Source organism: Giraffa tippelskirchi, chromosome 5 (genome assembly GCF_054371585.1).
Source record: "Giraffa tippelskirchi isolate mGirTip1 chromosome 5, T2T-mGirTip1v1.2.pri, whole genome shotgun sequence".
NCBI classification, from domain to species: domain Eukaryota; kingdom Metazoa; phylum Chordata; class Mammalia; order Artiodactyla; family Giraffidae; genus Giraffa; species Giraffa tippelskirchi.
Genome location: NC_137279.1, coordinates 192,571,111 through 192,598,495, shown reverse-complemented (window position 1 = coordinate 192,598,495; position 27,385 = coordinate 192,571,111). Strand labels below are relative to the sequence as shown.

The following is a 27,385-nucleotide window of genomic DNA, read 5'->3' as shown; positions in this document are numbered from 1 at the left end:
AGGTTAGTGGGCTCCCACCACAGTGGCTGAAAGCAGACTCAGACTGTAACAAGTGTTGGCACGGGTGTGCAGAAGCTGGACTCCTCCTGCATAGATGATGGCAATGGAAACGGGCAGCTGTTCCGTAAACAGCGAGTCCCCCGTGACCCGGCAGTTCCACTCCTAGGTTTATGCTCGAGCGAAATGGAAACACGTGCACACAAACCCCTGTACAGAGGTGTTCAAGCAGCCCACAGGGGGCTCCCCAGAGTCCATCAGGACGGGGCACGTCCACACAGTGGAGTAGTATTCGGCCATAGAAAGCAGTGAAGCCCTGATGACACGACACGGATGAGGCTTGAAACTTGACATTGAGTGGATCAGGCACCTCAGAGAAAGATCACGTTTGGCAGGGACTTCGTTTATTTGAAACATTCAGAGTTTCAAAGCCAGACAGGCAGAAGGCAGATTAGTGGTTGCCAGGGGCTGGGTGGAAGGTAGCGATGGGGTGATGGCCAGAGGGCAGGAGGGGCCCCTTGGGGTCGAGGGAATGTTCTAGCATCGGATAGCTGCACAACTCTGTCGACTGATGAAAAGTCATTAAGTTGTGCTCTTAAAATAGGTGAATTTTGTGGTATGTGAGTTATGCCTCTATAAAGCTGTTTAAAAAAAAAAACGAGTGGAAAAAGATCAGGTTAATGGGTTCCAGTTTTGCATATTACTGATGCCTTTGTCAATCTCAGCTGAGTGGAGACTGTCTCCAGGTCGCGGCTGCTGGCTGAGCCCCTGTGCCCTTCCTGGGACCTGAGGCTCCATCTGTGTTTCCAGCTTGGAGAGGTGACGCGAGGCTCACAGGACCAGGGTCTCTGCTCCTCTGTCGTCATGGAGACCTGGCGGGGACAGGGAGAACATGGACTGGCCTGGCCGGAGGTGCTTCTGGACAGAAGTGACAGCGACGCCGAGCGCACAGCCTCCCCGGAGCACCGAGGGGCTTTGAGGGCAGCAGGCTGGCTGCCGCCCCGACACTTGGGGCCCGCTCTTCCCACTCCCTGGAGGGCTGGCCCTGGGTGGATGCTCCGCCTTCCTGGGAGCAGGCCTGCGTCAGAGGACACGCCCAAGATACAAGCCACTCGGGGCCTCGGGTCCCCTCCAGGCGATGGGGTTCAGGCCCTGAGCCCAGCCTGCTGCCCGTCACCTGGAGAAGCATTTCTGGAGGGAGACCAGCTATTCACACGTCCTCCACCCTGGCCCCAGCTGCCTCCACCTGGACAGAATGGGGAGGAGTGGGCCCAGCAAGAAAAACTCTGCAGCGCAGAGGGGGCCTGGTGCTGGGTCACGCGTGGTGGTGAGGAGGGGCAGTGGGCAGTGGGCAGGGGGCCCTGCCCCACCTGCTTCCTGCTTGCGGTGCCGTGGGCCGTCTGAGTGCCTGCGAGGTGGCTAGACGCCTGGTCCCACTGCTCGTGTTCGTGGATGGCCCTCGACGACACGCACACACAGCCTTGCTCTCCTGAGAGCACACGGCCCGTCACCGGGGCGCCCCACGCTGCCCTCCTGTGGCCAGCTCGCAGCAGCCCATGCCACGCACCTACCCTCTGCGGTGGCAAGGGGCCCGGGCATCAAAGCCAGGAAGACCTCCCAGTGCCCCAGACTTAGGAGAGCTGCGGTCTCCCCGGCCCCTGCCGCCCCAGTGAATCTGTTTCAGCGGGGCCAGCGTGGCCATCTGTGAGCAGGGACGAGACTGGCTCTCGGAGCAGCTGGACGGCAGGAGAGGAAACTGCAGGAAATGGGAGGAAATGACGGAGGCAGGCACAGCCCCGACCACACATGTAACAGGGATCATTTATGTCTTGCCTTAAGAAGGCTTGCGGGTGAACGGCCTGCTTGTCCAGCAGGGCTGGACGTGCTCATGTCTCATCCGTGCCTTGTGGAAAAGCACGTCTTCAACCTGGGAGCCATCATGCAGAGGAGGGAGCTGCTCTCATCACTGACAGCTGAGGGCCACCACCCTCCTGGTCATATCCAGACAGGGTTCACGAGGGGACTCCCTGCTCCATGTTCAGTGAGGAATGCATGCACGGCGTCCCTGATTATTATGGTCGTGTTCGTGGAAGACTCAACTGAAATTCAAAGCACACTCGAGAAGTCTGCTTTTCTAGAGAATTCACTGTAGTTTTTTATACTCTTCATGGGGTTCTCGCGGCAAGAACACTGGAGTGGTTTGCCATGTACTCCTCCAAGAGAGGAGGAAAATGGCTTGCCATTTCCCTTTCTCCATTGCTTTCTGCTCCTCTTCTATCAGCTATTTGTAAGGCCTCCTCAGACAACCACTTTGCCTTCTTACATTTCTTTTTCTTGGGGATGTTTTTGGTCACTGCCTCCTGAACAATGTTATGAACCTCCATCCATAGTTCTTCAGGCACTCTGTCTATCAGATCTGATCCCCTTGAACCTGTTGGGCATTACACTGTAAAATTATGAAGGATTTGATTTTGGTTATACTTGAATGACCTACTGAATTTAGGTTATACCTGAATTTCCCCACTTTCTTCAATTTCAGTCTGAGTGTGGCAGTAAGGAGTTCATGATCTGAGCCACGGTCCGCTCCCGGTCTTGTTTTTGCCGACTGTATGGAGCCCCATCTTTGGCTGGAAAGCATGTAGCCAATCTGATTTCAGTGTTGACCATCTGGTGATGTCCATGTATAGAGTCATCCCTTGTGTTGTTGGAAGAGGCTGTTTGCTACGACCAGTATGCTCTCTTGGCAAAACACTGTTAGGCTTTGACCTGCTTCATTTTGTACTCCAAAGCCCAATTTGCCTGTTACTCCTGGTATCTCTTGACTTCCTACTTTTGCATTCCGATCCCCTATGATGAAAAGGACATCTTTTTTTCATGTTAGTTCTAGAAGGTCTTGTAGGTCTTCACGGAGCTGGTCAACTTCAGCTTCTTTAGCATCAGTGGTTGAGACATAGACTTGGATTACTGTGATACTGAAAGGTTTGCCTTGGAAAAGAATTGACATCATTCTGTCATTTTTGAGATTCCACCCAAGTACTGCATTTTAGACTCTTTTGTTGACTGAGGGGTACTCCATTTCTTCTAAGGGATTCTTACCCACAGTAGTAGACATAATGGTCAGTTCAGTTCAGTTCAGTTCAGTCACTCAGTTGTGTCCAACTCTTTGTGACTCCACGGACTGCAGCATGCCAGGCTTCCTTGGCCATCAGCAACTCCCAGAGTTTACTCAAACTCATGTCCATTCAGTCAGTGATACCATACAAGTATCTCATCCTCTGTTGTCCCCTTCTCCTCCTGCCTTCAATCTTTTCCAGCATCAGAGTCTTTTCCAATGAGACAGATTTTTGCATTAGGTGGCCAAAGTATTGGACTTTCAGCTTCAGCATGAGTCCTTCCACTGAATATTCAGGACTGATTTCCTTTAGGATGGACTAGTTGGATCTCCTTGCAGTCCAAGGGACTCTCAAGAGTCTTCTCCAACACCACAGTTTGAAAGCATCAATTCTTCGGTGCTCAGCTTTCTTTATAGTCCAACTCTCACATCCGTACATGACTACTGGAAAAACCACAGCTTTGACTAGATGGACCTTTGTTGGCAAAGTAATGCCTCTGCTTTTTAATGTGCTGTCTAGGTTGGTCATAACTTTTCTTCCAAGGAGCAGACATCTTTTAATTTCATGGCTGCAGTCACTATCTGCAGTGATTTTGGAGCCCCCAAAAATAAAATCTGTCACTGTTTCCACCGTTTCCCCATCTATTTGCCATGAAGTGATGGGACCAGATGCCATGATCTTAGTTTTCTGAATGTTGAGTTTTAAGTCAGCTTTTTCACTCTCCTCTTTCACTTTCATCAAGAGGCTCTTTAGTTCTTCTTTGCTTTCTGCCATAAGGGTGGTGTCATCTGCATATCTGAGGTTATTGATATTTCTCCAGGCAATCTTGATTCCAGCTTGTGCTTCATCTAGTCCAGCGTTTCTCATGATGTACTCTGCATATAAGTTAAATAAGCAGGGTGACAATATACAGCCTTGACATACTCCTTTCCCTATTTGGAACAAGTCTGTTGTTTTATGTCCAGTTCTAACTGTTGCTTTTTGACCTGCATACAGGTTTCTCAGGAGGCAGGTCAGGTGGTCTGGTATTCCCATCTCTTAAAGAGCTTTCCACAGTTTGTTTTGATCCACACAAAGGCTTTGGCATAGTCAATAAAGCAGTAGATGTTTTTCCGGAACTCTCGCTTTTTTGATGATCCAACGGATGTTGGCAATTTGATCTCTGGTTCCTCTGCCTTTTCTAACTCCAGCTTGAACATCTGGAAGTTCATGGTTCATATACTGTTGAAGCCTGGCTTGGAGAATTTTGAGCATTACTTTGCTAGTGTGTCAAAAGAATGCAATTGTGCAGTAGTTTGAGGATTCTTTGGCATTGCCTTTCCTTGGAATTGGAACGAAAACGGACCTTTTCCAGTTCTGTGGCCATTGATGAGTTTTCCAAATTTGCTGGCATATTGAGTGCAGCCCTTTCACAGCATCATCTTTTAGGATTTGAAATAGCTCAGCTGGAATTCCATCACCTCCACTAGCTTTGTTCGTAGTGATGCTTCCTAAGGCCCACTTGACTTCGCATTTCAGGATGTCTGGCTCTAGGTGAGTGATTATACCATCGTGGTTATCTGGGTCATGAACATCTTTTTTGTATAGTTCTTGTGTGTATTCTTGCCACCTCTTCTTAATATCTTCTGCTTCTGTTAGGTCCATACCATTTCTGTCCTTTATTGAGACCATCTTTGCATGAAATGTTCCCTTGGCATCTCTAATTTTCTTAAAGAGATCTCTAGTCTTTCCCATTCTATTATTTTCCTCTATTTCTTTATATTGATCAGTGAGGAAGGCTTTCTTATCCCTCCTTGCTATTCTTTGGAACTCTACATTCAAATGAGTATTTCTTTCCTTTTCTCCTTTGCCTTTAGCTTCTCTTCTTTTCTCAGGTATTTGTAAGGCCTCCTCAGACAACCATTTTGCCTTTTTGCATTTCTTTTTCTTGGGAATCGTCTTGATCCCTGCATCCCGTACAATATCACGAACCTCCGTCCATAGTTCATCAGGCACTCTGTCTATCAGGTCTAGTCCCTTAAATCTATTTGTCACTTCCACTGTATACTCATAAGGGATTTGATCTAGGTCATGCCTGAATGGACTAGTGGTTTCCCTATTTTCTTCAATTTAAGTCTGAATTTGGCAATAAGGAGTTCATGATCTGAGCCACAGTCTGCTCCTGGTCTTCTTTTTGCTGACTGTATAGAGCTTCTCCATCTTTGAAGGCAAAGAATATAATCAACCTGATTTTGGTATTGACCATCTGGTGAAATCCACGTATAGAATCTTCTCTTGTGTTGTTGGAAGAGGGTGTTTGCTATGACCAGTGTGTTCTCTTGGCAAAACTCTATTAGCCTTTGCCCTGCTTCATTCTGTACTCCAAGGCCAAATTTGCCCGTTACTCCAGGTATTTCTTGACTTCCTATTTTTGCATTCCAGTCCCCTATAATGAAAAGGACATCTTTTTTGGGTGTTAGTTCTAGAAGGTCTTGTAGGTCTTCATAGAACCATTCAACTTCAGCTTCTTCAGCGTTACTGGTCGGGGCATAGACTTGGATTACCATGATATTGAATGGTTTGCCTTGGAAATGAACAGAGATCATTCTGTTGTTTTTGAGATTGCACCCAAGTACTGCACTTCAGACTCTTTTGTTGACTATGAGGGCTACTCCATTTCTTCTAAGAGATTCTTGCCCACAGTAGTAGATACAATGGTCATCTGAGTTAAATTCACCCATTCCAGTCCATTTTAGTTTGCTGATTCCTAAAATGTCGATGTTCACTCTTGCCATCTCCTGTTGACTCCTTCCAATTTGCCTTGATTCATGGACCTAACATTCCAGGAGAAGGTGATGGCATCCCACTCCAGTACTCTTGCCTGGAAAATCCCATGGACGGACGAGCCTGGTAGGCTGCAGTCCATGGGGTCATGAAGAGTCGGACACGACTGAGCGACTTCACTTTCACTTTTCACTTTCATGAATTGGAGAAGGAAATGGCAACCCACTCCAGTGTTCTTGCCTGGAGAATCCCAGGGCCAGGGGAGCCTGGTGGGCTGCCGTCTATGGGGCTGCACAGAGTCGGACACGACTGAAGCAACTTAGCAGTAGCAGCAACATTCCAGGTTCCTATGCAATATTGCTCTTTACAGCATCAGACTTTACTTCCATCACCAGTCACATTCACAACTGGGTGTTGTTGTTGCTTTGGTTCCATCTCTTCATTCTTTCTGAAGTTATTTCCCATTGATCTCCAGTAGCATATTGGGCACCTACCAACCTGGGGAGTTCATCTTTCAGTGTCCTATCTGTTTGCCTTTTCATTCTGTTTATGGGGTTCTCAAGGAAAAAAGTGGTTTGCCATTCCCTTCTCGAGTGGACCACCCAGAGTTTTGTCAGAACTCTCTACCATGACCCACCCGGCCCTGCACAGCATAGCTATAGTTTTATGGCGTTACACAAGCCTGTGATCCATGTGATCATTTTGGTTAGTTTTCTGTGATTGTGGTTTTCATTCTGGAGGCCATGGGATTGCAGTTCTTGCTTCTTCTCTCTGCCTTTCTATCTGAGAGGTAATGAATAGATTCAAGGGATTAGATCTGGTAGACGAAGTGCCTGAAGAACTATGGATGGAGGTTCTTAACACTGTTCAGGAGGTGGTGACCAAAACCATCCCCAAGAAAAAGAAATGCAAGAAGGCAAAGTGGTTGTCTGAGGAGGCCTTCCAAATAGCTGAGAAAAAAGAGGCAAAAAGCAAAGGAGAAAGGGAAAGATATACCCAACTGAATGCAGGTTCCAGAGGATACAAAGGAGAGATAAGAAAGCCTTCCTCAGTGAACAGTACAAAAAAATAGAGGAAAACAACAGAATGGAAAAGACTAGTGACCTCTTCAAGAAAATTGGAGATATCAAGGGAACATTTCATGAAAGGATGGGCACAATAAAGGACAGAAATGTTAAAGACCTAACAGAAGCAGAAGATAGTAAAAAGAGGTGGCAAGAATACACAGAAGAACTATAAAAAAAATGGCCTTAATGACCCAGATAACCATGATGGTGTGGTCAGTCATCTGGAGCCTGACATCCTGGCGTGTGAAGTCAAGTAGGCCTTAGGAAGCATCACTACGAACAAAGCTAGTGGAGGTGATGGAATTCCAGCTGAATTATTTAAAATCCTAGAAGATGCTGCTGCTGAAGTTCTGCACTCAATATGTCAGCAAGTTTGGAAAACTCAGCAGTGGCCACAGGACTGAAAAATGTTAAGTTTTTGTTCCAATTCCAAAGAAGGGCAATGCCAAAGAATGCTCAAACTACCATACAGTTGTGGTCATTTCCCATGCTATAAGGTTATGCTCAATATCTTTCCAGCTAGGCTTCAGCACTACATGAACTGAGAACTTCCAGATGTACAACCTGGGTTTAGAAAAGGCAGAGGAACTAGAGATAAAATTGGCAACATCCAGTGAGTCACAGAGAAATAAAGGGAATTCCAGAAACACATCTATTTCCACTTCATTGACTAAGCTAAAGACTTTGACTGTGTGAATCAAAACGAACTGTGGAAAATTCTTAAAAAGATGGGACTACTAGACCACCTTACCTTTCTCCTGAGAAACCTGTATGTGGGTCAAGAAGCAATAATTAGAATCTTACATGGAACAACTGACTAGTTCAAAATTGGGAAAGGTGTATGACAAGGCTGTATATTGTCACCCTGTTTATTTGACTTATATACAGAGTACATCATGCAAAATTATGGGCTGGATGCATCCCAAGCTGGAATCAAGATTGCCAGGAGAAATATCAAAAGACTCAGATATGCAGATGATACCACTCTAATGGCAGAAATTGAAGAGGAACTAAAGAACGTCTTGATGAGGGTGAAAGAGGAGAGTGAAAAAACTGGCTTAAAACTCAGCATTCAAAACACTAAGATCATGGCATCCGGTCCCTTCACTTCATGGCATGTAGATGGGAAAAAGTGGAAGCAGTGACAGATTTTATTTTCTTGGGCTCCATAGTCACTGGGGACATTGACTGCAGCCATGAAATTAAAAGACGCTTACTCCTTGTAAGGAAACCTATGACCAACCTAGACAGCATATTAAAAAGTAAAGACATCGCTTTGCCGACAAAGGTCCATCTAGTCAGAGCTATGGTTTTTCCAGTAGTCATGAATGGATGTTCAGAGTTGGACCATAAAGAAGGTTGACTGCCAAAGAATTGATGCTTTTGAACTTTGGTGCTGGAGAAGACTCTTGAGAGTTCCTTGGACTGCAAGTACTCAAACCAGTCAATCCTAAAGGAAATTAACCCTGAATCTTCATTGGAAGGACTGATGCTGAAGCTGAAGTTCCAATACCTTGGCCACCTGATGCAAAGAGCCGACTCATTGGAAAACACCCTGATGCTGGGAAAGATGAAGGCAAAAGGAAAAGAGGACCACAGAGGATCAGATGTTTAGATGGCATCACTGATTCAATGGAATAGAATGTGAACAAACTCCAGGAGATAGTGAAGGACAGGGAAGCCTGGCATCCTGCAGTCCATGGGGTTGCAAAGAGTTGGATATATTGGATATGACTTAGTGAGTGAATAACAACAACTGATTGAAAACTAGAGGTGGGCTACTGCTTCTTTTGGGGGAACTTCTGGCTGAGCTACTTCAAAATAAGTGTTTCAGAGTTTATCAGGCAAAGCATGACAATCTTTTCCTCACTGTTTGCTTCTCTGTCTAGTCTAAGGGTTTTCCCCTGACATCTTTATCATATATGGCTACATTTCCAGATAAACAGACACTGCACAACAACTACAAAAAAACAGTTAACTTTATCCCTCTGGCTTTATTAAGGCCAAATTTAATCAAATTCAATCCACTTCTATTCTCAAGCTTGTCTAATTTGCTCATCTGTAATGTATGCACATTCATGTTTTTCACTATGAGAAAAAATAGGATATTAAAATTATTTTCTCTGTCCTTGAAAAGCCATGGAAGGTAATTCATCTCACATAATTTTAGTGATAGATTTTTTTAATAAAAATAGAATCTGTTATTAAATAGAAACTTGAATAATTAGCCACTTAGATGTATATATTTAAATTTTCAAGAAAGAATGTTCAAGTACATCTGAGCACTGGGAAGATTTCCATATTGCTCTAAGCAATGAAAAGACAGCAACCAAGTTAAGACAAAGTATTTTCATGCCAGGATCCTCTGGCATTGATTGCAGAATTTAAGTATTTTCATTAAAGGCTTAATAATTGGTTGCAAAAAAGATAATTCAGTGTTGAAAATAGAATTCCTTATAAACTAAGAGAAAATGTTTGTTTGTTCTTTAAAAACACATAATAAAAATGATAAATATTTTGTTTTCCTTCTCTCCATTACAGAAAATTTAAAAATACTAACAAAAGTAGAGAGAATAAAGTGATATACCTATAACCCAGATGCAAACATTTTAAATGTTTCCAATCTTGTTTCATCCATTCCCTTGCCCCTTTTTCTAAAATAGATTAAATGTCAAACACCCTGTCATTTTACCCGTAGACACTTTTGCTTGCATCTTTAATTGATACAGATTTTTGCCTCCATAACCACCACACACACTATTGTCATATTTGACTAAGTTAATAAGACTTCCTTTATACCATCAAACACAAGTTTGTATTCAAATGTCCCTAACTATCAGCATCGACTCAACAGACATGAGTTTGGGCAAACTCTGGGAGACAGTGAAGGACAGGGAAGTCTAGTGTGCTGCAGTCCACAGGTTCACAAAGAGTCGGATATGACTGAGCAACTGAACAACAACAAAAATTACCCAGGAAGGTGTTTCATAGGTGACCTGAATCAGAATTCAAACAACCCACCCTGCAGTGGGCTGTGAAGTGTCCTTCACTCTCTCTTCTCCCCTTCCTTTCATCCTCTGTGCCCTGGGCTTCTTGGAGAAACCAGGTCACAGACCCAGCGGAGTGTCCCATCATCTGGATTTGCTCACCTGTGTCCCTGCTGTGTCATTTAGCGTGTTCCTCTCTCTCCACATTACCCGCAAGTTGCAATTAGGACTAGAGGCTAAGTTGCTTTCAGGTTTAATTTTTTAGAGAAGAACATTGAGTAGGTGATGAGGTGGACGTCTCACCATATCGAATCTTGATGTTTGTGGTATCTGGTTGTTCCACTTATAATAAGGCCAAGAATGACCAGTAATTCAAGTGGTATTCAATAGAGGCTAAGTTGTTTTTCTTCTGAACATTTATGAGACAGATATATTCTTGGTTTTGCCATCAATCTTGATAAAGACATATGTGAGGTTAGGCAGCCTTGTTGGGGATGTCCATGGGGCAGGGGAGGTCACTGCATCCCCTGGCATACAATATTCATCTCTGGATCCCAGCTGACCCAGGGCACAGATGGGCCAGCCCTGCTCAGCTCTCTCCTGGGTTCCCTGTGCTCAGCATGGACTGGTCATGGAGAAGACACCTAAGTGCCTGTGAACAACTCAGCGAATGGAAGCAGGGGGCCTCACAGGCATCCTGGGGAGGAAGGGTGAGGTGTGAGCTGGACTGGGGATGTGGGGATGAAGAAGAGGATGAAGTCAAGGCTCTCCTCTTCAGGGCACAGTCAGCCTTGGAGCTAGAATGGGTGCTGGGGAGGAGAGGAAGGGGAAACGGGCTCCAGGTTTCTGGTTTGGGTGACTGGGCAGAAGGAATGCCTGGAGAAGGGGGTCAGGTTTGTTGGGCAGCAACTGCAGGATCTACTGGGGACCTGCTGAATTTAAGGTACTTTAGGAACTTTCCTGTAGACCCACCCATCGTGGAAGAGGGTACCTCATGGGGGAGTTGGTGGCCCCTAAGTTTCAGCCTGTGCCGTGAGAAAGATGGGACATCATCAAGAGAGTCATGGGCAGAGAAGAGGTGAGGATGTTAGAACAGGGGGTCCGTGGAGAGGTGAGAAGGGAGAGTCGCAGAGACCAGAGGACAGCTGAGAGGGGGCGCCAACACAGGGATGGGAGTCAAGATGTGGGGGTGGGGGGGTGCTGTCAGAGCAACATGGGCGGAGAAGCAGACAAAAGCAGGCCCTGAAGGGCCCACTGGAAGTGAGAAGAGGACACCAACAGGCCAGAGCCACTACTGAGGTAGAAGAAACAGGCCTTGGAGACAAATGTGAGACTGGGGGCTGAGGGCACGGAGATCTGGGGGAGGCAGGGACCTGACTCTCGCTCTCTGGAGCAGGGAGAGGTGGGGTGGTGGACAAGGGAGGCCAGGGACAGCGGGAGGGGAGATGGCGGAAGAGCGGGAGGGTGGAGCTCAGACACGTGTCACTCCCAGCGCTCGCCCTCCTAACTGCCAACGGCTGCTGTCACATAGGGGCTGCCATATTGACACACTAGACCCCGCCCCTGGTCTCAGCCAATTGGCTCAGTGGTGAACACGTGACCCAAAGTGGTCCAATCAGGGCCCTTCAGTGCAGATACCGTCCTGTCCTTGCAGGTGCAATCAGGCCTTTTCCAGCCACTTTCTGGGCAGAAAGTGGAAATGTTTGGCCAGCATCACTCTCCCTGCCTTCTGGCTCCTTGTTGGGTCTGGCAGGTGGGAAAGCCCAGCAGGAGACTGGAGGAAAGGTCTCGCTAGTCAGGGTACTTACTCCCTGCTGGCTGCACTGGTGGTTTCCTGTCGCTGGCCACAGCCCCCCAAGGCAGCATCTCCTTGGATCCACGCTCACACACCTCTGGGCCAGGGGAGCTGTCGCCCTCCATGCTACCCTTGGACCTTATACTATCACCTGTAGTTCCCTTACCCCCTGTGTGTCCACCCATACAGTCTCTGTATTAAACTCTCCCTGAATACCCTAATGAACTATGCCATCTGATTTCTGTCACAACCCTGGTCTCCCATGGAGATGGTGAACCAGAGCAGAGAAAACTCAGAACTTGCCTGGGTGGCAGAACTAAGGCACTGAGGCAAGCCCAGTGGCTCATGGGCTGGGAGTGAGGCCGATGAAGGAGATGCGGAGTGAGGAGCTGGGGGACAGGCTTCTCCCTTCTCTGGTCCCAGTGGTGCCAGCCCTTGTACTCAGAGCTGTCCCCCAAACCCCTGCATAAATTTGCTTTTCTGCTTAAATCACCCCAGTTCTGTTCTGTGCAACTGAAAGTCCCAGCTGACACATCACCACGGAACAGAAAGTCTAGAAACGGGTCAGGCGGCTTTGGCATATGTCCCTCCCTTTCAGCTGTTAACTTTTCCACACATCCAGCATTGTAAGATGTTGACTGCGGATACCAGAGAGAAAGACGCTCATTACAGAACGAAGCAGGGATGACTCAGGCCACTGGAGAAGGACATCCTGGGACAGAACACAGGTGTGCCAGGAGTTTACGCAGAGAAGACGCTGGCCAAGTCAAAACAGGAGAGCTGAACCCTGCTGGTGTGAACCAGGATGAGTTTTCGCAGAATTTCTAGGGCTCCCTCGCCTCTTGCCTCCTCTCTTTGGCACCCTCCATCCACTTGACGATCTACATGCCTCCTGGGCCCCTGGGCCCTGCTGACGTCAGTCCAGGCTCCTCCTTGTTTTGAAGGCTTTGCTGGAACCCAGGGGAAAGTCTACGAATGTAATAACTACTTCTTGGAGGTCAGCTTAGATCTGAAATGTCCATGTCATGATGGATGACAGTCAACCTAGACAGTGAACAGTTTCATACAAAATCTGATGTCCCGGCCAAGCTGTTTTTCAGGTACACAAAAGACGATTGGGAATGTGAATAAAAACTGAAGTTGGGTTTCATGTGAAGATGGTGAGAAAAGTGTTTTCAGCACTGATACTTGTGGTCATTCCAAGGGGCTCCTGGACTCTCCACGAAGAGCCCAGTTAGAACAGCTTCTCCGTGTGAGGGCTGAGTGGGGAGCATCTTTCCTCAGTCACGTGCTGAGTGGGATCAGGAATACCCCAGAAGATATCAAGCACGCTTATTTTATGAGCCACAGTCAAACGTGCAGGCACTGCTGCTTTCTTTAGACATTAAAGGAAAATGTAACAAAACCTGTCCACTCTGATGTGTTGTAGCTTAGAAGTTCCAACCCAGGGCTTCCTGAGTTAGCAGAGACAGCAGTGCCACAGTGTGCCCCCAGGTGTGGCTGGATGCTCTCCACACACCTGCAGAAGCTGTTGTGATGCTGGGGACAAGGTACCCGGAGTTTCCCCTCCCCTTCTTTGCTCTGCTTTATTGAAATCCAGGGTGTGCACCGGTGCTAAACCCTGGCTGGTGTTGGAAGTGAACACACGTCCACCTGTTCTTCTTTGGAAGATGTGAGCCTGTCTGCCTGCTCCCCGTTCTGTCTGTGGTCCCGGTGATGTCTTACAGCCCTTCTGTAATTCTCGACTAATTCCTGCATCTTCTTTCTACTACAGGTTCATGGAATTACTTGTTCGCATCTTCAGTGTCTAATCTTCCCTCTTCCACAGAATTGCCAGATCCGTCTACTGTTCTCATGCGCGAGAAGCAGCAGCTTGGTCCTAGCTTGTGTTTCTAATGTAACAACAGGTGTTTTGTTTATGAATCAATTCTTGGAGCGCTGGCTGTTGACTGACCCCAAACAGAGGTTGCTTGTTCTGCTTTGTGCCCTGAGACGGCTTCAGCCTTGATCACTGGGGACAGTGACATCAGCCCTTCTCTACCACTTCAGCGGGCGTCTGCCAACACCGTCCACGGGCTTCCTCGGGGCTGGTGAGTGCATCCAAAAGCCTGGTCGGGCCTGGAGCAGCTGTGATTCCAGACTTCTCGGCCTTCCCATGTGCCTTGGCAGAGCTCGCATTGGCTGGGATACGGGGATGGAGGCCACCCCTGGACCCTGACCTTGACTTTGAGAGTGTCACCATCAAATTCCCCAAGGCCAGGACCCTGAGCCCTGCTGGAGCTCCACTCTGCTCATGTTTGAATGGTTTAGACCCAGGGAAGATGAGCCCTTGTCCTCTGGTGAACACGGTGGGGACTCTGGTGGGAGACTTGGCCGCAGCGCAAGTCTGTGTCCCTCACGACTCTTATTTGCGTAGCAGGGTGATGATCTGAACTAAGCTCCAGGCAGGCCTACACCTGCAGGCACTCATATAAGTAAGTCCCCAAGGTGCTATTACGACCCCACTCAGAAGGGTGGGCACCCAAATACTGCCGCCTTGTAGAGGGGAGGCAGCTGGGGTGGGCCTTGAGGGGACAGAGCCAGGGGCTCCCCTGGGGATAGCCACATACCTTGAGTCTTGAGGGATGGAATTTTGGCCCTGTGGTTGGCCTTTTCTTATGACCGTTTCAGGGCAGGAAGGCAAGGCCTGTATGAGGCTAGGCCAGACATGAGTGGGTCCCATGGACCCCCGTGGGATGGCGCTCCAAGCTCGCCTTTATCAGCGGGGGTCCTGAAGCCAGGACCAGCCAGACTCGGAGCAGGACGGGGCCGGCGTCTGTTCTGCTCTTTGCTCTGGATGGTCCGAGCCTCAGAGCCACGTTCCAGCCACCGCTTAGCACCTAAAGGGCTTTACTGGTGCTCTGGGCTAACTTCACGTTCCTGGCAGTTACTTTCCGTGCTTCTCTGTTGCATTGCAAGAGTCCTGCTAAACTTTTCTCATTTTTGCAGGTGTGAATTATTTTCCTGTCTGTGTCTTGTTGTGTTCGTCTGGCTGATGTTTTGTGTGCGCGTGTTTTACTTGTTAAGTGTACAGTCCAGTGGTTTTTAGTGTATTCACAGGTATATACCACCATCCACAGTAAATTGCAGAACATTTCACGACTCCCGAAAGAAGTCCCAGACCCTTTAGCTATCATCCACATTATCTTCCCATCCCCTCACCAAGCATGATCTACTTTCTATCTGTGTTTATTTGCCTTTTCTGGACATTTCTTTGGGGACTGGCTTCTTTCACTTCGAATGATGCTATAGAATCTGTTAGTCTGTCTTTCCTTTTTGTGCTCAAATGATGTTCCACCCTAAGGATAGACCACATTGTGTCCATCCATCATGAGCTGATGCACTTTTGGCTTCTTCCCACCCTCTGAGAACTGTGAATAATGCCGATACAAACGTTCACGTGCGAGTGTTTGTGTGGACATGTGTTTTCGTTTCTCCTGATTATTTCCCTGTGAGTGGAATTGCCGTGTTGTATGGGACTTCCCAGGTGGTTCAGTGGTAAAGAATCTGCCTGCCAACGCAGGAGACACAGGAGTCTCAGGTTTGATCCCTGGGTTGGGAAGATCCCTGGAGGAGGAAATGGCAACCCACCCCAGTATTCTTGCCTGCAGAATCCCATGAACAGAGGAACCTGGTGGGTTACAGTCCACACAGTCCCTCAGAGTTGGACCCAGCTGAGCCCAGAGCACAAGGCACACACAAGTGGCACTTCTGTATTTAACTGGAAATGCTGGACCGTTTTCTGAAGTGACCGCACCATTTACATTCCCACCCGCCACCCCGCCCTCCCGGCCGCAGTGCACAGAGGCCCTGATTTCTCCTCATGCTCAGCAACACTGGCGTTCCTTTATAATTCTTTGTATTTTTGTAAGATTGGTCGCCATGGCCCCTCGTTTTCTTATCTGATTCTAGCAGTTTTCATCTCCCGCTTTTTCCTGGCCAGTCTGGCTACTAGCTTGTTGTTTTTGTTTGCTGTTTTCAGGAACCAGGGTTGGTCGCACTGATCTTTCTCCGTTGCTTGTCTGGCCTCTGTTCCATGCATTTCCAGGCTGGCGTTGTCTCCTTCCCTCTGCTTTTGTAAGAGCCAGTGTGTCTTTCTTTCTCCAGCGTGTTACGGTGGAAGCTCAGAAAGGTGGGGGCATTGCTTTCCCGATGGAGGCACTCACAGCCCCGCACTCGCTCCTGAGCGCTGCCTCGGCCGCGCCCTGCACGTTCCGCTGCTTCATGTCTTCGTTACCATTTATCCCGAAGTATTTCAGGATGCGGAGAAGGCGATGGCACCTCACTCCAGTACTCTTGCCTGGAAAATCTTATGGATGGAGGAGCCTGGTAGGCTACAGTCCATGGGGTCGCTAAGAGTCGTACACGACTGAGCAACTTCACTTTTACTTTTCCCGTTCATGCACTGGAGAAGGAAATGGCAACCCACTCCAGTATTCTTGCCTGGAGAACCCCAGGGACGGGGGAGCCTGGTGGGCTGCCGTCTATGGGGTCACACAGAGTCGGACACGACTGAAGCGACTTAGCAGCAGCAGCAGCAGCAGCATTTCAAGATGTCCTTTTGATTTCTTCCTCGGCTTATTTAATTCCACATATTTGCAACTCTCCCAGTTTTCTCTCTGCTGTTGACGTCCATTGCATTGTGGTCCCCGAATGTAGTGGCATTTCTGTCCCATGACGTTCACGGAGGCCGACTGATGGCCGAGCATATGCTCCCTCTTAGCCTTCCGTGTGCCTTCAGGAAGCGGGTGTGTCCTGCAGCTGCTGGGTGCGGTGTTCTCACACATCTGTTACCGCGTTATTTAAATCTTCCGTTTCTCTCTGTCTCCCCACTGTTGACAGTGGGGGCACTGAAATCTCCAGCTATTGCTGGAGTGTGGAAGCGCCTCTCTCACTCCTTTCTGTCAGTGTTTGCTTTGTGAGCCACGGTTGTCTGTTGTCAGGTGCACATATCATTGTATCTCTTCCCGATGGGTTGACCCTTTTCTTGTTTTAAAGTGTCACTGTTAATCCCTAGTAGTATTTTTGCTTCCAAGTCGATTTTGTTTGTTATTAAAGCGGCCACTCCAGCCTCCTTGTGACTGCTGCCACGTGCTGTAATTTTCCATCATTTAGTTCCATCGGTTTACAAACTGCCTGCATCTTTGATCTAAAATGTGTCTCACGAAGACAGCGTGTGCCTCACGCTTGTGAGACAAGTGTCTTATAACCCCTGATCACAGGTAGGCTCCCTGGGCCTTAGAGAGAGTCATATACCTGGAACCCCAGCCCTGCTGCTGGGGCGGTCTTGCCTGGCTCCCTGTCCACGCAGCCTGAAAGTTCCTGCTTTCTCGTGGGTCTTTGCTAACCGTGTTGGTGGTCCTGCAGCCGGTGGGAAGGAAGTGGACTCAAATCAGGGCCAGCCTTGACTACCTCTGGGCTCTCAGCTCATCACCAGGCTGGGGTGTCACCTGGCTGAGCCAGGTTCACGCCATGGCATCAAGGTGGATCGGATAGAGATTTATTCATGGCACAGAGTCCACGGCTCGTGGAGTTGCCCCTCCGAGGCCTGATTGCGCCCAGAGGCTCAGCCTGGCCGTGACCTGGCCCTGCATCTTTGGCATCTCCTCCCTTCCTGGGAAGGGTGACCTTCGTGGCAGCAGGAGGTAGAGGGCAGTGCCTCTCAGGTGTCACAGGTGCCTCTTCTTGTGTGACCCAGCGGTCAGAGCTGTTGACACAGCAGTGCCGCCTGCAGGGGGCGAGGCACCCGGTTCTGGGCATCCTCACCCCGGCCTCCTGGGTTCAGCTGCAGCGACTCCAAATCGATTTGCTTCCTGTTTGATGGTGAAGTGAGATTCCTCCTTCTCAGTCTCCTCCGCTCACAACTGGCCGCTCACCTGGGTGGTGAGCTCGGCGGGCTGGAGGGTGCCACCTGCTCTGTGTTGGTAAAGGCTTCTGCTTTGCACGATGGCGGGTTTCTGCAGCCTGGCTGGGCCGCTTGTAGACGAGTATGGTGGAAATCTTCTTGGAAAGTCTTTTTCAGGCCAGCACACTCCCCTTGGTCCAGACGTCCATGTGGGAAACCTCCAACCTGTGACATCCACTGATGCTGACCTCCTGCAGAGCTTCTGCCTGGTCCCCAGTGTGGCTGCCACTGCCAGTGGGCGACGGCATCTGAGCTCTGGGCACGGAGCTGGGGTGGAGGCCCGGTGGGGTAGGGGCGAGCTCCCCGGCAGACGGACTGTCCAGGCACCCTGAGCGAGGTGGGAGATTGGTGTGTGTGGGGGTGTCATATCACCTCCTGCACGCTGGTCAGTCTGGACATGAGCTCCACCAGCTGGAAGCCGCTGGAGGCCTGGAGCCGCGTGGCAGCTGCCATCTGGTCAACAGTGACCTTAGTGCTCAGTTAAGCAGAAGATGACCTGTCGTGTGGGGCGTGTGTGAATCCGAAGTCTTGTAGATTTCATTTCCTCTCCAAGTATGAAGCTCCTATACAAGTATGAAGACCCTCGCCTGTGTGCCCAGAGGTGAAGGAAAGGCATCTCAGCCACCCTGTGACCGTCCCCTTCCAGCTGGGGCCCCCGTCAGGTCCCGGGAGCCCGGCCCTGTGTGCTTCCCGCCTCCCGGCCCCAGGGTCCAGTGAGAAGCGCCCAGCACCTGCGTCCCCTGGATTCCGCCCTTTGCTGCGGCTGCTGGACTCTCGAGGGAGCTGTGTGGGTGTTCGCTCCAGGAAATCCGCTCTGGGAGGGACGCACATATCCACACAGGGGGCTAGATTTAGGGAAATCAGACTCTGCTGGGTTATGATTAATGGAGATAAATCTGCCCAAGAGAAGCTAAATTTAACAAGCATCTCAGCCCTCAGCTTCCGCTCTCCTCCCGCAGCCGCAGGCAGACGGCGTGTGTTTCCGTTGGCCGGGGCCCAGACAACATCAAGAGGTGGAAAACAATCCCCAGAAATCTGAAAAATGTTGAACAAGGAAAGAAACTGTTCAATCGACCAAAACAAACAGAGATACAATCTCACCCCCGTGGGGTTTGCTGGGCCTAGGGTGGGGGGAGTCTGAGAGACTGCAGAAGTAGATGTGCTTTAGAGACACAGGCCGGTGGAGACGGGAGCCGAGCCCGTCACCCACAGAACCCAGCTGCAGGGGCCCAGACCCCTGGCCAGGACCCCTGGTGGGAGTCAGGCGGGGCTTTCTGGGGCTCTGGGCACCTGGCCAGGGGTTTCCTGGTGATAAGGAATGCCTCTCGAATTTCCCCATTTACCTGCTTCTCTTTCTTTGATATTTCAAGAATGTTTGCATTTTGAAGATGCATTCACTTATTCTGTCATTGATTCTACAAGGATGCTCTGGACCGGGCATGGGCAGCGCCCAGGACTGGGCTCCCCTGGAAGGAGGTAGAGAGCCTGGTGGTGGAGGGGATGTTCGTGGCGGGTTCCGCTTCTGACTGGAGGGGAGGGGCCCTGGAAAGCAGCGGGCCCACCTTTTGGGCCTCCTTGCTGTGATCATTCCCTGGATGCCGTGATCATTCCCTGGATGCTGTGATCATTCCCTGGATGCTGTGATCATTCCCTGGAAACCGTGATCATTCCCTGGAAACCGTGATCATTCCCTGGAAACCGTGATCATTCCCTGGAAACCCTTGCACGCTGCCAAGTGCTCTGCAAATGAGAGGCTCCGTTTGAAGAAGCGCTGCTCCTGAATTGGGAGTCGGCGCAGGGACTGAGGGGCTGGAGGGCTGACCCGCTCCTCCACCGGGCGTGGCTGGCGGCCTGGCCATGGGCAGCAGGGAGGACAGTGTGGCCGCGACCCCTCACTCTCCTTGCTGGGCTGTTTGCTCACTGTGGGTCCCGTGACCTGGGTCCCTCTCCCCAGGGGCTCTCGGAGCTCTGGGTGGCTTGGAGACGGGCTCTAGAGCGCGGGCTCAGAAGTTGTGGCACACGGGATTGGTTGCTCTGGACGCCTGTGGGATCTTCCCAGACAAGGGATCGAACCCACGTCCCCATTCATTGGCAGGTGGACTGCCAACCACTGGACCACCAGGGAAGCCCCTCTCACCAGTGTTTCAGTTTTGCCCGTCTCTATCATTGTGTTGAGGTGAATTTCTTGCTGTCTGCTTATGGTTGGGTATGGTTTGTTTATCCAGTCTTCCAGTCTCTGTCCTTTAAATGCTGTCCTGAGACTATTTGTACTTAATGCAGTCATGGGTATGTGAAGACTATGGTTCCCAATTTAACTTTGGTTTTCTGCCAGATGTGTTCTTTGTTTCTTTTTCCTGTATTTCTGTAGGTTACTTGACGTATTTTTAGCATCCCGTGTTGATTTGTCTACAGTGTTTTGGATGCACATCTCTGTGTAGTTTTTTAGTGGCTATTTTAGGTGCTATATTACACATACGTAACTTATCAAGTTTAATAGTATCATTGGCTTGCCAATTTGAGTCAGTTCCCTCTACAAACCTCGACCCCTTCCCATTTATAGCATCACTGTCTTAAATATTCCCTGTGAATACACTTAGAACTATGTCAGTTAACGACATTTGCTTATTTTCCAAACATACTTTGCAGAAACTAATGAATGAAAGGAAAATCTGTTGTATTTACCCACTTTCTTACCTGTTTCTCCCTCCTTGTGCTTTGCTATGCTTAGTCATTCAATCATGCCCATCTCTTTGCAGCCTCACGGACTGTAGCCTGCCAGGTTCCTCTGTCCATGGGAATTCTCCAGGCAAGAAGAATACTGAAGTGGGTTGACATGCCCTGCTCCAGGGGAATCTTCCCAACTTAGGGATCGAACTCAGGTCTCCTGCATTGCAGGGGACTGAGGGGCCAGAGGGTATCCACCATCTGAGCCACCAGGAAGCCCAAGAATACTGGAGTGGGTAGCCTACCCCTTCTCCAGGGGATCTTCCTGACCCAGGAATTGAACTGGGGTCTCCTGCATTGCAGGAAGATTCTTTACCAGCTGAGTGACCAGGGAAGCCCCTTTCTTTCTTACTGGTACCCCAAGTTTCTCACTTTTATCTTTTCTGTATAGAGGGTTTCATTTAGGCATTTTATCAGGGTAGATCTGCTGGTGCTAAAGTTGTCTGAGTTTTTCTTTATTCGAGAATGTCTTCATTTCCCTTCATCCCTGAAGCTTATTTCCGGTGGATCTAGGACTCTGGGTTGACAGCTCTTTCCTTCAGCATGGGAAAATGTCTTGCTACTTTTTTTTTCTGGGTCCTAGGGTTTCTGAGGATAAATTCAGTCATTTAAATGATTTCTCCCATCCCTAGCCTCCTCCACCATTGTTAGTAATGCTTCATTTCTGTTTGGTAGCTTTCAAAACTTTTTCTTTGTCAGATTTGACTCTGATCAATCCTAAAGGAAATCAGTCCTGAATATTCATTGGAAGGACTGATGCTGAAGCTGAAACTCCAATACTTTGGCCACCTGACGCGAAGAAGTGATTCATTGGAAAAGACCTTGATGCTGGAAAAGATTGAAGGCGGGAGGAGAAGGGGATGACAGAGGATGAGATGGTTGGATGGCATCACTGACTCAATGGACATGAGTTTGAGTAAACTTCGGGAGTTGGTGATGGACAGGGAGGCCTGGCGTGCTGCAGTCCATGGGGTCGCAAAGAGTCGGACATGACTGAGTGATTGAACTGAACTGAATCCTAAAGGAAATCAGTCCTAAATACTCATCTGAAGGACTAATGCTGAAACTGAAACTCTAATACTTTGGCCACCTGACGCGAAGAGCCAACTCATTAGAGAAGACCCTGATGCTAGGAAAGATTGAGGGCAGGAGAAGTGGATGACAGAGGAAGAGATGGTTGGATAGCATCACCGAATCAATGGACATGAATTTGAGCAGACTCTGGGAAATAGTGAAGGACACGGAAGCCTGGTGTGCTGCAATCCACGGGGTTTCAAAAAGTCGGGTGCAATTTAGTGACTGAACAAAAACAACAGGTTTGACTATGGTGTTGTCTTTGTATGGACTGTTTGTGGTTTATTGTGTTTGGAGTTTGTTCAGCCTCTTGAATCTATAGGTTAGTTTCTTTTGCTAAATTCAGAAAGTTTTTTGCCATTATTTCTTCAAGTACCTTTTTTTTTTTTTGGCCCCTCCTTCCATCTCCTTTTTTTCTGAGGCTCCGATGGCACAAGTCCTCAATCTATTCTAGAGTCCCACCGGTCCTTGCGATTCTGTTATTATTACTTTTGTTAAACTTTCTGTTATTCAGATTGGGTAATCTCTCTATTCTATTTTCCAGTTCACTTATTTTTCCTGTCTCCCCCATTCTTCTGCTTGGGCCCATTCATTGATCTTTTTAAATTCTTTAAAATTTAGTCATTTTAAGTTCTAAATTTTCTGTTTAGTTTTCTTTATATCATCTATTTCATTGTAGGGACTTTCTAGTTTATTTTCTGAAAACTTTCAGTTTTTTATTTATTTCAAGCGTATTTTTAATTGCTTTTGAAAGTATTTTCATGATGGCTGCTTTGAAATCTTTGTCAGATAATTCTGATATCTCTGTCATTTAATTGTTGGCATGTTTTGATTTTCTTCTTTTCTTCAATTTGATATTTCCTGGCTCTTGGTATGACAAATGACTTTCAGTTTATCTGGATACTTTGTGTATTATGTTATGAAACCCTGGATCTTATTTAAATCTTCTCTTTTAGCTGATTTCCTCTGATGCTTCTTTTGCAAGGGAAGTGGAGGCATTGCCTCATTACTTCCAAGCGGGAAGAAATCCAGGTTCCCTACCTGACCTCCATTGACCCCTAGGGGAAGGGATCCTGGCTACTGCAGGGTAGGGACAGGAGTTCTTGACTCCCAGTAGGTCTCCAGTGATACCTCCCTGTATCAGCAGTAGCACTTGATGTGTAGAACTTATAAATGACACATCAGTTTGGGTATTTACAGCTGTAAGTAACGGAAAATCCAACAGCATGATCTGAATCATCAGGATGTTTGTCGTGATATCAATAAGAATTCTAGGTTTAAATAGTCTCAGGGTTAATCTGGAAGCTCAGTAATGCCATCAGGGATCCAGATTCTTTTTATCTTCTGACTGTGAAAACTTTTCAACCTTATGCCTATACCACACAGTTGCAAGATGGCTGCCGCTAGTCAGGAATCACATCTACATTCCAAGGCAGAACAGAGAGGGAGGAGTAGCACCAGGGAACTCTCCTCTTGTATCTATACTTCTTAAGAGAGAGAAAAGCTTTCCCAGAAGTCTCCCTGCAGTATCCTGCTTACATCTCACTTGGCTTGGGTGTGTCATATGCCTGTTCCTTCCTACAAGGGAGGCTGGGAGAATGAGCATCTGGAAAATAGGATAAGGGTTTTCAAAATCCGCTAAGAAGCAGGGGAAGAGTGTGTGCTCCCTGAGAATATGAGATCTCCCCTGCCTCCTGACCTAGTGGGCAATCTCTTAGCAGGAGGACCGTGTGGGGCTGGGGACCTGCTGGGAGGCAGAGAGCTATCTGCACGAAGACCTCGGCAGGCCAGCCATCCTCCTTTGGGGGTGATTTCTTTGCTGACGATCTCATCTCGAAAAGCCAAAACCTCGCTGCCCGCCCGCCTAGCCCTTTCTGCATGTGATGCTGAAGCACTCAGTGTGTACAGGATGTCCTTGCTCCCATCGGGGCTTCAGGTGGGTTCCAGTGGGATGTGTGGACGTGGGCACCTCCCCGCAGCTGGTCTGAGGTGCCTCCGAGCCCAGGTGGAGGAGATGGAAGGACGGGGCTCACCCTGTCCCTCCTCTATTGTCTCTGCACCACGCGGCCCCAGGACAGGCCCCACGTCCAGGGTCTCCACCATCAGGAGTCGGTGAGAGAGAGAAGCAGACCAGGACAGGACGCCCTCACCTCCCGCAGCTGGTGCTGAGACCCGGGCTGGCTCCATGCGCTTGTCAGCTGAGACTGGGAGGCAGGACCTGCAAGGCAGAGAAGGGAATGGGAAACAGGGGTGCAGAGAGCAAATAATCGACAGGGAGAGGCTGAGCATGGTGGCGCTGGGCCGCAGGGCACCCCTGGAGAAGGGAGTGGGGAGGTCCCCACCTCCTTCCCATCCCCCAGCTTCACAGTACGTGGTCTTACTCACAGAGAGCGGAGACCCTTCCAAGGCCCGTGAGGCAGGAACAGAAGAGAGTCCAGGGTCCAGGGCAACCGTGCCGCGCAATTTTATCGGAAGTCCAGGTCCATTTTAAGAAAAACACAGGCCATAAGGAAGTGACTGATGCTTGGTGATAAGGGACATTTCCCCAAATGCTGCAGAATAAAGTGTGTGGGGTGTGTCGGGGGGCACCACCCCAGGGAGGTCCCTAAAGGTGATAGCCTCTGGAGGGGATGACCACTGGAGGTGATGTCCCCTCAGGGGTTGTGTCCCCTGGGGGTGATGACCACCCCCTCCGGGTGGTTCCACTGGGGGTGATGTGGTATGCTTGACTCAACCTCTGCCCACCGAAATGCCCTCCCTGAGGCCTGACAGTGAGACTTCCGGCCCCGTGTAGGTCACTGGACTCAACAGGCATCTCCTGTTACACTAACAGTGACGTCTGAGTGCAGAACTCAGTCGGGCTTTATTTCCCTTTAGTCCCCTTAAATCACAGGGTCACAAACAAGGAGAATTGAATCAACCAAAGGGCCTCAGGTCCACACACACTCAGGTTTCGCAGAGGCAGGAAATCTGCCCACCAGGGTAAGGGCCGTCCAGAGGCTGCTGGGTCCCTGAAACTGTAGTGTGGGTACTCCGGAATCCCAGGCCAGTGTCCGCGTCACTGATCTCCCAGCAGACAGAGCCCTGAGTCCCCAGACTGGCCAGGGGATGAATAACCCCCCAGAGACTCACCCACACCCCTGCCCTCAACGCTTGGACGGCATGCCTCAGGGATCCCCATGACACACAGCCCTGCAGCTGAGTTGTTGCCCCTACAGGTCACCAAGGGGTAGAGTGTCTCCCCTGAGAAATGCTGGATCCTAACCCCAGGGCCTGTGAAGGTGACCTTACTGGGAAGCAGGGTCTTTGCAGAGGCTCAAGCTCAGATGGGTCATTAGGGTAGACTCTGATCCCATATAGCCATGACCCTTAAGGTCCCCATGGCCCCCCAGAGTTGTGTCGAGAACAGGGGACTAGCCGTCACGGATTAAGGTAGAATCATCTAAAAGTCAGAAGGGAAACCTGCCTTGAAACCTGTCTGCCAGGGGAAAATCAGATGAGACAGGCGGCTAGCTATGAATCTAAATCTGACAAAATATTTAGACCAAGAAGTGTCCAGGTGGAAATCAGAGACGAGGCCACACTGGCCTTGAGAACTAAAAGGGAAAGAAAAAAAATTCTCTGACAAAAATGTCCTTGATCGGTGGGTTCTGCCACTGACCCCCGACCCACCCACATCTGCCCCAGGGAAGGTGTGCCTGGAGGAGAGAGGGCTTGGGGTGGTCCCAGTCCGCTCCCCTCACTCACCTGTGTAATCACTCAGGGGGCCAGGAAGGCAGAGGCCCCGGGTTCCTGCCAGGTGGACCCGTGGGGACACAGGGTTGGGGGCCGGGCTCCAGGCGCTGACCCAGAGCTGGCGGCAGCCCCGCTGGCCAGTCCCTCCTGTTCTTCAGCCAAACCGGGAAGGCGTCAAACACATCAAAGACACACTCAACATTTTCATCAGTTCTGCTAGTGGGGCTCTCAATCAGATTTAATTTTTCAAAAACATTTGGGCTGATGGTTTGACAGCAAGGACTCGATCAGCGATCCAAAGCACAGGGGTCATGCAATCTCTGTGCAGAACCCAGCCTGTCTGTGCCCAGCAGAAGCCAACTAGAGATCAGGGTGGAAGCACAAGGCGTGTTTGAAACCCCTGCAGAAATGTGTCCTTAGAAATAGGCCTAAGAATAGCTTTCTGGGAAAGTCATAAAACTTTGCTGACAGATATAAGGACCTGAAAAAATCGAGGATGATGCCACGTCAGATGGTGGGCAGACTCTGTTCTAAACATGCTCGTTCATCCCCCGATTAACTTGTAAAATCAAAGCAAATCTACTTGAAACCCTACAGATGTAACAGGAAGAAAAAAAGACTTTTCAGGGAACTTGACAAAGCGATTCTAAAATTCATATGGAAGTATAAATTGCAAGCAGTTTTAAATTGGAAAAGCGAAGGATTTTTTGGTTTTGTTTTTATTTATTTATTTTTTTGTTTTCTGTCCCACCAGCTGTGAAGGCACAGCGTCCCCTACTTACACGAGTGTGGGGGTTGTGCAAACAGGAACAGGAGGAAGGCCCGGAAAGAGACCATTTATATGTGTGAACCAGAGCTTAACAGATCCAGGGAGGGCAGATGGCCGTTCACCAGATAACTTGGAAAAGTGGCTACTTTGCGGGAAAGATTACATTCCTGCCTCACACCATACACACAGATGAATTCCAGATACATTTATTAAAAACTTAAATGTGAAGAAATAAGGAGTTCTAAAACCATTTCTATAGAGGAAAGAGTATGTTTTGCTATTGACATGTAGGAATCCTCCTTCAAAGAGAGACTTTATGGCAAAATGGTGTATGGATGTGAGAGCTGGGCCAGGAAGAAGGCTGAGTGATGAAAAATCGATGCTTCCGAACTGTGGTGTTGGAGAAGACTCTTGAAAGTCCCTTGGACTGCAAAGAGATCAAACCAGTCAATCCTAAAGGAAATCAACACTGAATATTCTTTGGAAGAACTGTTGCTAAAGGTGAAGCTCCAGTATTTTGGCCATCTGATGCAAACAGCATAAGGAAAAGACCAAAACTCATTAGAAAAGACCCTGATGCTGGGAAAGATTGAAGGCAGGAGGAGAAGGGCAGAGATGGTTGGATGGCATCACTGACTCAATGGATATGAATTTGAGCAAACTCTAGGAGATGGTGAAGGACAGGGAAACCTGGCATGCTGCAGTTCATGGGGTTGCCGAGTCAGACACAACTGAGCACCTGAACAACTACTACAGCTCCTCTAGGAGTGGCCTGGCATTGTCTTCAAAGCTGGCAGTTTACTTCCAATTCAACTCCTAGCTCTCCAGCCTGGAGAAGCTCTCACACATTGTACTAGGATTGGTACACGCGACAACATGGTTTGAAAAGATTCAGAACAAAACAGAACATCGAAACACTGCAGACGGAGACAGGGCTGACCCACCAGTCTTTCACATTGTGGAACTTGCGGTGTCAGTGAAAAGCGTTAACACGGCGGCTCCAAGGCCCTGTAGGTGAAGACTGTGCATCCCACACCCTGGGCAGACCCAGGCCCCCCACAGCCCTCCTCCAGGCGGCCGCTGCCCGCCTGCACCCCTGTCCTCACTGGCTGGCCTGAGCTCTCCAGGGGCCGGACTAGGGGACCGTCCCTCCTGCAGAGGACGCGGCCCTGGGCCCGACGCCCGCACCCTGAGGAGTTGTCTCAGTGAAGTCTTCGGATCCACAGCTAAACAGTTTATTGTTTTGGCTTCACGTTAATTCATTATTTTCTGCTTTTTTTCCCCCCTACGATTCTTAGTAAAATTCAGAGGCAGTACGTTCTCTGTGAAGCTCTCGCACCACTGCCTTGGATGTGACGTGGTTGCCAAGAAGCCCAAGTGTGTCCAATGGCTGGATTCGGCCTGTCTGCGGGGGCCC

General features: G+C 49.1%; 2 long non-coding RNA genes across 2 annotated transcripts; one reads left to right on the top strand and one right to left on the bottom strand.

Moving 5' to 3' along the window:
- Nucleotides 1–379: 379 nt before the first annotated feature.
- On the bottom strand, nucleotides 380–11,439 carry LOC145507156 (uncharacterized). Its single transcript, XR_014054620.1, has 2 exons — nucleotides 10,090–11,439; nucleotides 380–869 (listed from the first exon to the last, which is right to left on the bottom strand). It is a non-coding gene; the product is annotated as an uncharacterized LOC145507156 (long non-coding RNA).
- A 140-nt stretch (nucleotides 11,440–11,579) lies between these two features.
- On the top strand, nucleotides 11,580–27,304 carry LOC145507155 (uncharacterized). Its single transcript, XR_014054619.1, has 4 exons — nucleotides 11,580–13,394; nucleotides 13,497–13,812; nucleotides 23,183–23,400; nucleotides 25,954–27,304. It is a non-coding gene; the product is annotated as an uncharacterized LOC145507155 (long non-coding RNA).
- Nucleotides 27,305–27,385: the final 81 nt, after the last annotated feature.